This window comes from Mustela erminea, chromosome 3 (assembly GCF_009829155.1).
Source record: "Mustela erminea isolate mMusErm1 chromosome 3, mMusErm1.Pri, whole genome shotgun sequence".
Taxonomy (NCBI): domain Eukaryota; kingdom Metazoa; phylum Chordata; class Mammalia; order Carnivora; family Mustelidae; genus Mustela; species Mustela erminea.
Genome location: NC_045616.1, coordinates 112,464,714 through 112,475,844, shown reverse-complemented (window position 1 = coordinate 112,475,844; position 11,131 = coordinate 112,464,714).

Genomic DNA, 11,131 nt, shown 5'->3' with positions numbered 1-11,131 from the left:
AGTTATGGTAAGAGGCTGCAGCTCTTCCAGGTGTCTGTTCTAGATCTGATACTATCCAGATGTAGAAATAGAGATCTTTAATTTTTTTTGAATGTATTTGACACATAATGTTAAAGTAATTTAAGGCATACAACATAGTGATTCAAAATCTCTCTAAGGTATGCTATGCCCCCACAAGTGTAGCTACCATCTGTCACTGTACAATACTGTTAGAGTGTCCCTGATTATACTACCTATGCTGTGCTTTTTATTTCCATGACTCATCCATTCCATAACTAGAAAGCTAGAAAACTAGTTTGCCCATGCCCCTATCCTGTTTCCTTCTGGCGACCATTGGTTTATTCTCTGTATTTATAGGTTTGATTCTGCTTTTTGTTTGTTTATTCGTTAGTCTTTTAGATTACACATGAGGGAAATCACATGGTGTTTGTCTTTCTCTGACTCATTTAGCTTAAATATCCTCTAAATCTATCCACGTTGTTGCAAATGGCAAGATCTTGTCCTTTGTTATGACTGTATAATATTCCTATGTGTGTGTATGTGTGTGTGTGTGCACACCACATCATTATACATTCATATATTAATGGACACTTATGTTGCTTCCATATCTTGGCTATTGCAAATAATGCTGCAATAAACATAGGGGTGCACATATCTATTCAAATTAATGTTTTCGGGGCACCTGGTGGCTCAGTGGGTTAAGCCTCTGCCTTCAGCTCAGGTCATGATCTCAGGGTTTTGGGATCAAGCCCCACATCAGGCTCTCTGCTCAGCAGGGAGCCTACTTCCTCCTCTCTCTCTACCTGCCTCTCTGCCTACTTGTGATCTCTCTCTGTCAAATAAATAAATAAAATCTTTTAAAAAACCAAATTAATGTTTTAATTATCTTTGAGCAAATATCCAGTAGTGGAATAATTGGGCCATATGGTATTTTTATTTTTAATTTTTTTAAGAGTTTTATTTATTTGACACAGAGAGATCACAAGTAGGCAGAGAGGCAGGCAGAGAGAGAGAGCGAGGGGGAAGCAGGCTCCCCGCTGAGCAGAGCGCCCAACGCGGAGCTCTATTCCAGGACCCTGGAATCATGACCTGAGCCAAAGGCAGAGGCTTTAACCCACTGAGCCACCCAGGCACCCCTATTTTTCATTTTTTGAGGCAACTTCATATTGTGTTTCACAGTGGCTGATACTAGTTTACATTCCTACCAGCAGCGTACAAGGATTCCTTTTTCTCCACATCACCTCAATAGTTGTTATTTCCTGTCTTTTTTATTTTAGCCATTTTGATAGGTGTAACCTGATAACTCATCATGGTTATGATTTGCATTTCCATGATAAGTTGGTATTGAGTTTTGGAAGTTCTTTATGTATTTTGGTATTAACCCTCTTATTGGATATATCATTTGCAAATATATCATTTGCAAATCAATTGCAAAATATTTTGTTTTGTTGTTGGTTCCTGAACTATGCAAAAGCTTGGAAATGGACTTCTTGATCTGTATTTTAAAGAGTGTACAAATCTGCTGAATTTTACTAGATTTTTCCTTCTGTCTCATTGGCCTGAGTTATGTGAGAAATCCGTGCTTAAACCAATCACCAGAAATGGACTGGCTCAATCACATTCAATCCTAGAATTGCAAGTGTGGCCTGCATATTCTGTAGTGTCTGAGTATACTGAAAATAATGAAAAGCTAAATAAATTTATTTAAATAAAATTTAAATAAATTTGTTTTTAGAAATAAAGAAGTAATTGGTTGTGGTTAAGCAACCAGCAAGTCTGTTATTTTCGGTCTTAGAAGGGCAGAGTTTGCTCTCATCTGACAGCCGTAAGGATTTCACATAGTTGTTTTAATATGAATTCTCTTGGCTACCGATATGATTGTCTCCCCCCGGCCCAGTGTATTTACTGGCTTTTTGTAATTTACCTTCTGTTCACGGACTATTATATCATGTTTGCATACTGTTGCAATGAAATACTTGTCAGCTATATAAGCTTGTGGCAGAAGAATGTATTAACACCTTTTGAATAAAATAATTTTTTAAAAAATTCTTAGTCTATAGTTGGACTTTGATTTATTTTATAGATCACTTTTATTATGAAGGTTTCCATTCTCCTGACTCCCACCTTTTTGGATTTTTGTCTTAAGAGACTATAGTCTGTAAAAATATTTTCTTGTGACTTTTCAAGTAAAATCTAACCTGTTTGTTTATTGATTTGGGTATAAATGTGTTATGATAAAAAGAAGGGAATGTTGATATAAAGCACTTATTTATTAGAATAAATGAAACATTATAAGGCAAAACTTGTTGAGGACTCAGTGAGCCCTTCCTTGAGCCCCATCTCAATACAAACATGTTCTCTCTGCTACTACTTCTCACTGCAACTTTTAAAATTTCTGAATAGCACTTCCCACAACTGGTTAGTTCATATTTATTAGTCTGTGGTTTTCTGTTTAACATCTATTTTCTCATATAAAATAAGCTCAAAGAAGGAAAAAACCACCCCTGTTTCATTCACTGCTACATCTTCAGGACACATAGAACATGTTGCTCAGCATGTAACGCTGAAGTACACAGTGTTGTATTAGATAAATTAGTTAACACAAAGTGAAGTAGGGAGGTGTCTCAGGAAGAAAGAGAATAAGAGAACATTTAGCTTTGAGTTGTCATATAAGCAGAAGAAAGGAGCTAGTACTGTGGAGACTCAATGTTTAAATTCTGGTTGCTACCAAATTTCAGAAGTTTGACAATATTGATGAAGAAACAAGGATTATAAAAACACTTGAGCCCTTTGATTTGATAATTCAATGCCAAGAAGTGATTCCAGAGACCTAAGCAGAGATTTAATAATAGGTTTACACACAAAATTTTTTTATAGGTATTGTTTGTAATGGCAGATATTAGGAAATAATGTTGATGCTCCCCAAAAGAAGACTCATTAAAAAAATAGAAGTTAAAACCTCATGAAATATTTTCTTATCATACAATTGCAATCTTAAAGAATATGTGACAACCAAAGCAAACAGCCATCATTAAAGGGGAATTTTAGGAATTTTTACTTTCTTCTTTATAATTTTATTGTTTCCAAATATCATTCCTATAACACAATTCCTTTTATAATCAGCAAAAATTGAATATTATAAAAAATTGAATATTATAAAAAATTGAATATTATTTTTAAAAATTAGATATTATTTTTAAAAAATTGAAGATTAAGATTTCTCAGAAGTAATGCTAGCATAGTCAGTTAATTTCTAAGATAGTAAATTATTCTTAATTGTTCAAAAAGCATTTTTTTCCCCCTCCCCTACAACCAGAAATTCAGTTTACTAGTATCTCCTCAATCTCTTACCAATGAGTGATACCATTTCTCACATTGTGACTGGGATTTAATATAGTTCCTTTTTCATTCTGTTTCTAATAGCTATATTTGATGAATGAGAAAGAGATGACAACCTCTGAAGACAAGAACACCAAGTATAACACTTCACTCACGTATATTATTTTCTCTAAGATATTCCCGATAGTTCTAGGACCCTGAAAACATTTATTATAAATTTGTCCCTGCTTCTCTCACTTTAAACAGCCAGGTTCCCTGGCTGTTTCAGTTGGTAGAGCATGCAACTTTTGATTTTGGGATTATGAGTTCAAGTACCACATTCAGTATAGAGATTACAAGACAGCAAGAGAGAGGGGGAGAGAGATACTAGGTAGACTTGAAAAGATTCTAATGTATCAATTCAAACAATAGAGGAAGGGCTTCAGATTATAAACTTCTCATCAGAACTGGATCTAACTTCATTTATTACACTTCACAAATGTTCTCTTTTCCTACTCGTCTTGTCCTATTCACTTCTATGTAGGAATTTAACTCAGCAATAACCTTTGCCACTTGTTAATGTCTTTGGGCAGGGGGCAATAAATAACCCAAGGCAGAATGGAGGTACTTACATAAATAGAGTTTAGGTTTGAAGGGGGCACAGTCCATATGTACTGAAACATATAATTTTCAAAAACAAAATAGAATTCAAAACTTGAAGGATTATAAGTGCACTAACCTTTCAGTTATCTGGACTGGAGATTGAGAATTTAATACCCTATTAAACTGTGTAGTGTCTGATAAGTACCCAAAAAGTTGACTGAAATCTTCTGCAAATAAGAATCTTTTTAAAGTATATTTATTTATTTTAAAATTTTTTACTTATTTTTTAGATAAGAGTGTGCATGAGTGAGTTGGGAGGTTTACACACAACAGAGGGAAAGGGAGAGAATCTCAAGCAGACTCCCCACTTAGTATGGAAGCTCATATGAGGCTCCATCTCAGGACTCTGAGATCATAACCTGAGCCGAAATCCAAGTCTGATGCTTAACTGACTGAGCCACCCAGGCACCCCTCTAAAGTGTATTTATAGAATTTCTGATGACATCTATAAAATACTAAAGTATATGGAGCATAAAATACACCTTGATGATTCAGTTTAACTTTACAATGGCCGTTCATTTAACGCATAGTAGATGAATTACATGAGAAATACAAGGATTTTTTTGACTTCAAGTTTTTCTTAAAGGGCCAACTTGGGCCATAATTGGAAGGGTGGAGGAGAGAAGGAAGAAGGGAGACATGCATGGGTGGCAGAGGATCTGAAAGAATTTCTTGTAATAGCATGGAATAGTGTATGGGGACACAGTCTCTGGTATCAAGAAGATCTAGTTCCCAAGCCAGTTTCTGCATGGGTGGTTCAGTGGTAGAATTCTCGCCTGCCCAAGCCAGTTTCTGACACTTAGCACTTCTGTTACTTTGTAAATATAATTTAATCTCTTTAAATTTTAGTTTTCTACTTATTAGTGAAAGTGACAAAACAGTACTCCCTATTTCAAGGACTTGTGAAGAAGGAAGGAGATCACACATATGAACCAGCTGAGTTGGTGCTTGGCACAAAACACTCATTAATTCCTCTTCTGAGGCAGCGAAATAGAGAGGGTCCATGTCCATGGTGGTACCTTGTGAACCTGTCCTCTGGTCATAGTTGATTTAACAAGGGCATATATCTTACACATGCCAGACCAGTTTTTCTCCCTCTGAGAAATGTGTCTTTTGTAATAGAGAAAAACACAGAAATATTAGAAGGCTATTGGCCTGCTTCTATTGCCCTTTCATTATATTGTATTAAGTAGTCACTTAGTATTTCCAGACTTCAAATTATTTTTAGTGAAATGAAGAAGTTGATTGAATTATCTGTCACTAAACTTCATTCAACAAGTAAACTGTGTGGTTGTATTTGAAAACAGTAGTATATACTTTATACTTCATTCTCCTTAATTGTGGGGATATGAGGGTCTCAGTTCTGCATATAAGGTAAAAATGAGAATAATTAAAATAACCTTGAAAATAGCAAAATAGTTCATGAAATTCATTTTACTCAACAACGTCACATCAGACTTAGTAAAATGTTCACATGCTTAGCAGCATGTAGGAAATGAAAATAAAGAAGCCCATAAAGAATTCATTCACTTCATCGTCCGCTTCCTTTTGCGTGTATAGTATGTTTAACAATAGAAGTCATGGAGAAAGAAATCACGGGGTCCTTACTTTCTCATTTTTTATCTTTCCTTTTCTGGCTCTCAGATTTGTACTCACTCTATCTTACTTGTATTTTCTACCCACTGTGATTACCATTTTCCGTGACTTCATAGGTCATGTATATGTTTATATTTTTCTCACAAACCTACATATAATAATAGGTGATTAATAAATGTTTATTGAAAAAAATCAAATTTAAGAATTTTAATGTTTTATGTTTACAGTGAGACTCTAATGTCTAATATAAAATTTTGCACACAGCAAATCATGTATGAAAATACATAGTTATATTGTAATATTAGCAGTAAGTGCTCACTATTATGGTATTACTCATTATATACTTAGTGTTATGCTAAGTACTTGATTGGGATTACCTTATTTTACTCCTAATGATCTGTGAAGTAGTTAGCAGTGTTAGCTACCTTTTACAATGAGAAAACTAAGGCCCAGAAAGGTTAAATAATAGGTATTAAAATATAATTAGTACAGAGCTATGAATTTTTAGCCTATATCCAATCAGTTAATTCTGGCAGCCAAAATATATTTCTTGAAAGTAGCTATCTGTCTACCATTCACTCATCTCTTTTTCTCAACTATGAATTATTTTTTAACTTTGTGAAAATCATATAATTACATACTTTTTAATCCTGCTTATTCAGTAAAATGTCCCCAGTATTTTCCATGTCACTAAATAGCTTAATATAGTCGTTATGAAACATATATATTTCTTTGTTTTTAACACTGACTTATATTTTGCCAAATATAAATTGTGCTGCCTTTATTTTCTTGTTACTTAACCTGTGCTTCAACACAAATTAAGCTTTTTTAAAAATTCAAGGGGCATGGTCATGGTCCCGGAGTCCCGGGATTGAGTCCCGCATCAGGCTCCCAGCTCCATGGGGAGTCTGCTTCTCCCTCTGACCTTCTCACCTCTCATGCTCTCTCTCACTGTCTCTCAAATAAATAAATAAAAATATTAAAAAAAAAATTCAAGGGGCATGGCATTTTACTCAATTATTCATAAAGTAACTAAAATGTGGCTCTCAATATAATTATGTATTCATTCATTAAATATGCTTAAGAGAAAACAAAGCAAAAATAAAAACAGCCCCTTTATGTAGGTACATATACACTGGAGTTTGAATTTTCCAGGAATTTTTTTATTCATTTAAAGACTGACATGCAAAGTCTGAAATAAAATGGTAAGTGATCAAGTGTTTCCTCCCCTCGCATCTGGAGATGACAAGGTTAATATGGTCTAAAGGAAAATGAAAAATGTTTGAAAGCATAGATTTTTATGTTCAGAAAGAACATTTTGCTTTTCATATTTCTTTGCTCATACTAAGAACTTAATGCTAGCCTAGTTTGAAATGAACAAATTTGTCTCAAATAGAAATAAAACTTACAATCATTGTTTACATTGCTGTAGACTTAAGGTATACAAAGTACTTTTAAAAAATAATGAAAATAAAATAGTTGATTACCAGTTGGGTAATTACCTGGGTAGAATCAAGATTCTAAGAAAGAAATAAGACTATCTGAATGGAAGAGTAGGAGGTTAAGAATGTTATCAACACGTGGTTCAGACCAAGTTGTATCATTAAATTATACTTATAAACAACTTATAAAACAACCTAACTGAACACCCCCACAACCTGCCTTTCAGCAGTAAGTGCTCCTTCCATCTGCCACCCCAGTGTCATAGATGATAACTGGCCTACTATATTGAAGAATTAAATGGCAAGACTCAGTGAAAAGTAAATTATCCTTTGAAGATTGGATAAAATAAACAGGAAAGAATTTTACATATTGCAGCATATTCAAGAAATACTGAAACACAAATATTTTGTGGTGACAATCTCCAACTCTGTCTTAAACTATAAAATTGTTTTCTTGTGGGTTGGGAGAGGAATTTTGAGGTTTTGCAGTTTGGAATGCCCTATCCTGACTGTTACTAACTAGGTAACTTTGGATCAGTCATTAAACCACTCTGGGCTTAATTTCTTTTTTTTTTTGTACAGGAGAAGCATTGGTTGGTATTATCTAAAATCAATTTCAGGCCCCACATTATATTTCATGACTTTTTTGCTGAGTAATTTGATAACAATTAATGCAAATATGGGAAGGTAATAAAAGTATTAAACTAATTTTATAAAGAGAAGGTTAATGAACTACAGCAATTTCAGCAAGTTGTAGCTGGTGTTCTATTCAGTATCAAATTCCGACAACCAGCCTTGTGTAATCTTAGAATGTCAATAAATACTCATCTTCTTAAAGCATTTTTCTAAAATGTACCTGACTGAAAGTGAACACCAAGCTGCCCTCCTAAAGAATCTGTATAGGGATTAAGGAAAAAAAAATCATGGCTTAGTCACCTTTATATTGCCAGTACCTTGTGCAGTGTCTGACACCTTACTTTATTTTATTTATTTATTTATCTATCTATCTATTTATTTATTTATTTTGAGAGGGAAAGAGAGAGGACAAGAGGGGCAGGAGGAGAGGAGGAAAGAGAATCTTGAGCAGGGTCCACATCCAGCATGGAACCAGATATGGGGGCTTGACCCCACAAACCTGAGATCATGACTGAGCTGAAATTAAGAGTCAAATGCTTAACCAACTGAGCCATCTAGACACCCCAGTGTCTGACAACTTAGGTGACAATTAAAAGTTCTTGTTGGGCGCCTGGGTGGCTCAGTGGGTTAAGCCGCTGCCTTCGGCTCAGGTCATGATCTCAGGGTCCTGGGATCGAGTCCTGCATCGGGTTCTCTGCACCGCGGGGAGCCTGCTTCCTCCTCTCTCTCTCTCTGCCTGCCTCTCTGCCTACTTGTGATCTCTCTGTGTCAAATGAATAAATAAAATCTTTAAAAAAAAAAAAAGTTCTTGCTAAAGGAATGAATGCATGAACTGATAAACTAACTTGAAAACATACTGGTTTACTTGGGTGTCTAGAGAATTAAGTTCGAAAGTATTTTCTATTAGAAAAAGGATTCAAGCAAGTTGGAATAAACTTTATAAATAAGCAAAGTAAGTAACTGCTTCACTAATATGAATTGAAGAGTTAATGTCAAAGGAATTCTCTCTTCTAATTATTGTCGTAATGCTGTAAAACCATCACCACCATCCATCTCCAAAATGCATTTCTTCTTATAAAACTGATGCTATACCCATTAAACAATAACTCCCCATTTCCTCCTCACTGCTTCCCCTAGCAGCCATCCCACTTCCTGCCTATATGATTTTGATGCCGTAAGTATCTCATGTAAGTGGAATCATGCATTTTTTTTTTTTTTTTTTTTTTGGTATTTTGTGACTGGCTTATTTCGCTTAGCACTATGTCCTTACGGTTCATCCATGTTATCACATATGTCAGAATTTCCTTCCTTTTTAAGGTTGAAAAATATTCCTATATATATATATAGGCACCACATTTTGCTTATCTATTTATCTATTGATGTACACTGGGATGCCTCCACTTTTTAGCTATTATGAATTCTTCTCTTCATTTTAGGCCATGGGGCTGGAGCTCAAGGGAACCAGTCAAAGAGAATGATAGAAGTTCCCTGGTAAATTAGGGGGACAGAGGGATCTGCATATGACTCAGAATTGTACCAGTCTAGAGACAAGAGGCTATGACTAGAGCGTTCTGGTAGCAGGAGAAGAGACTGCGTGCATTGGAAACATTCTGTACTTCCAGAGCTTGGCAACAAAATTGTGTTTTCTGTGAGTCAGATATGGCTCCCAGGAAAGAGGGCTGGCTGTGGGCTGTCTTGAAAGATTCCACATAAAGCGTTTCTGATCAGTACAGAGGCTGAGCTCTACCCGGCGATGTACAAACTGACGGAATCATCACTACTGCTCAGATGAGTTGTGTGTCCCGGAAAACTTTTGGCAGCTCATTGTGGGGTATCTCTTAGGAACCCTCAAAAGTGCCTCATAAGAGAGAGAGACAGTAACTGTGTATCTAAGGCCCTTGTTAAAAACAAAAACAAAAACAAAAAACAGGGGCACCTACCTGGGTGGTTCAGTGGGTTAAGCCTCTGCCTTCGGCTTGGGTCAAGATCTCAGGGTCCTGGATCTTATGGCATAAGATCCCGCATCCGGCTCTCTGCTCGTTGAGAATCCTGCTTCCCACTTTCTTGCTGCCTGCCTTTCTGCATACTTGTGATCTCTGTCTGTCAAATAAATAAACTCTTAAAAAAAATCCATTAAAAAACAAACAAACAAACAAACAAAACAGCCATAACGTATGTGCATGTTATTGTGTGTTTGCTGTGTTTTTGTGGGGGTTTCCCTGTTAGGGACAGAGCGAGGGAAGGTATACCAAGAAAAAGCAGAAATGTACATACAGTGAGTACATTAGTCTCCCCCCTGTCATTTTCAGATTTTTCATCCTGAAGTAAGTCTTTTCACTGTAGCAGCAATGTTCTACGTTGGAAAGTGTTTGGAGTTTTATGTTAAGTTGAATTGTACATGTTGATACCTGGCAAACACCTATTCATTTATTAGCTGACAGCATCAGGAAAAGCTGTGAGAGGTGCCTGGAATTTCATGTGGAAGATAAAAGAATGAGTGCATATAGAGACTTGAAATGAACTTTTGTGAGAAAGATCTTAGAAGAACCTATGTATTAGATAGACTGAGCTTGTTCTAAGGCAGTTGGACACTATGAAACAGGAGGAGAGGAAAAGGGCTTGCTATGTGTGCTAACAATGAGCATGGCAGAGAGTTAAGTGGCTGAAGTGTTATCTCCACAAGGGCACAAAATGGGTTTAAAGTAACTGTTTAAATGATGCCTAGACTGAGGCCTGGTAACTCTTAGGTACTAATAAATTTTGATGAATGTTGTTAAATACTAGGAAAATACATAATGATCATAAGAGATAATTATTGAACTTACAATATAAGCTATAGATTGTGTAAATTAATTATATATATTAATTTATGTAACCCATACAGCATTATTATTATCATCCCATACATTGGATTTAGACAAAAGTAAAAAAAAAAAAAAATCCTTATCAGTTGTGCCCCAGACATGTTGGTAAAATTTCTAATAAGACTTAAAACATGGATTAATTTTTCTTGCTGAAACCTCTCACGTTTTGACAAGGGCAGTAGAAATTTTCACATATTTTTCTGTAGCTTGAAGCCGTGTTTTCTTTTAAGAATTACTTTTGAGGTGCTGAAATTAGTTTCCTCAATAAAAGAGTCTGATCATTTTAAGCTGAACATTCTTACAGTTTACCAAACTGATCCATATTGAGTTTTTTCAAAGTTTTCACATTTGTTTTCTGCTGATGCAAACTGTGTCAAATATACTGAGATGTTTCAGTAATTATTGTACTTGTATTTCTGTTTTCTACCACAAATAAAATTTTTTAAAAAATGAAATCAACCATCTAAAAGCTGACTGACCTTTCAACTGAACACAAAGAAAAATAAAGGGAAATTAAATGCATCTGAAGAATGCCATAAATGATCACTGTAATCATTTGCTGTCGTTTTCATTTGTCCTTATTTTCCCCTGTGGTTTATAATCCTCTTATAT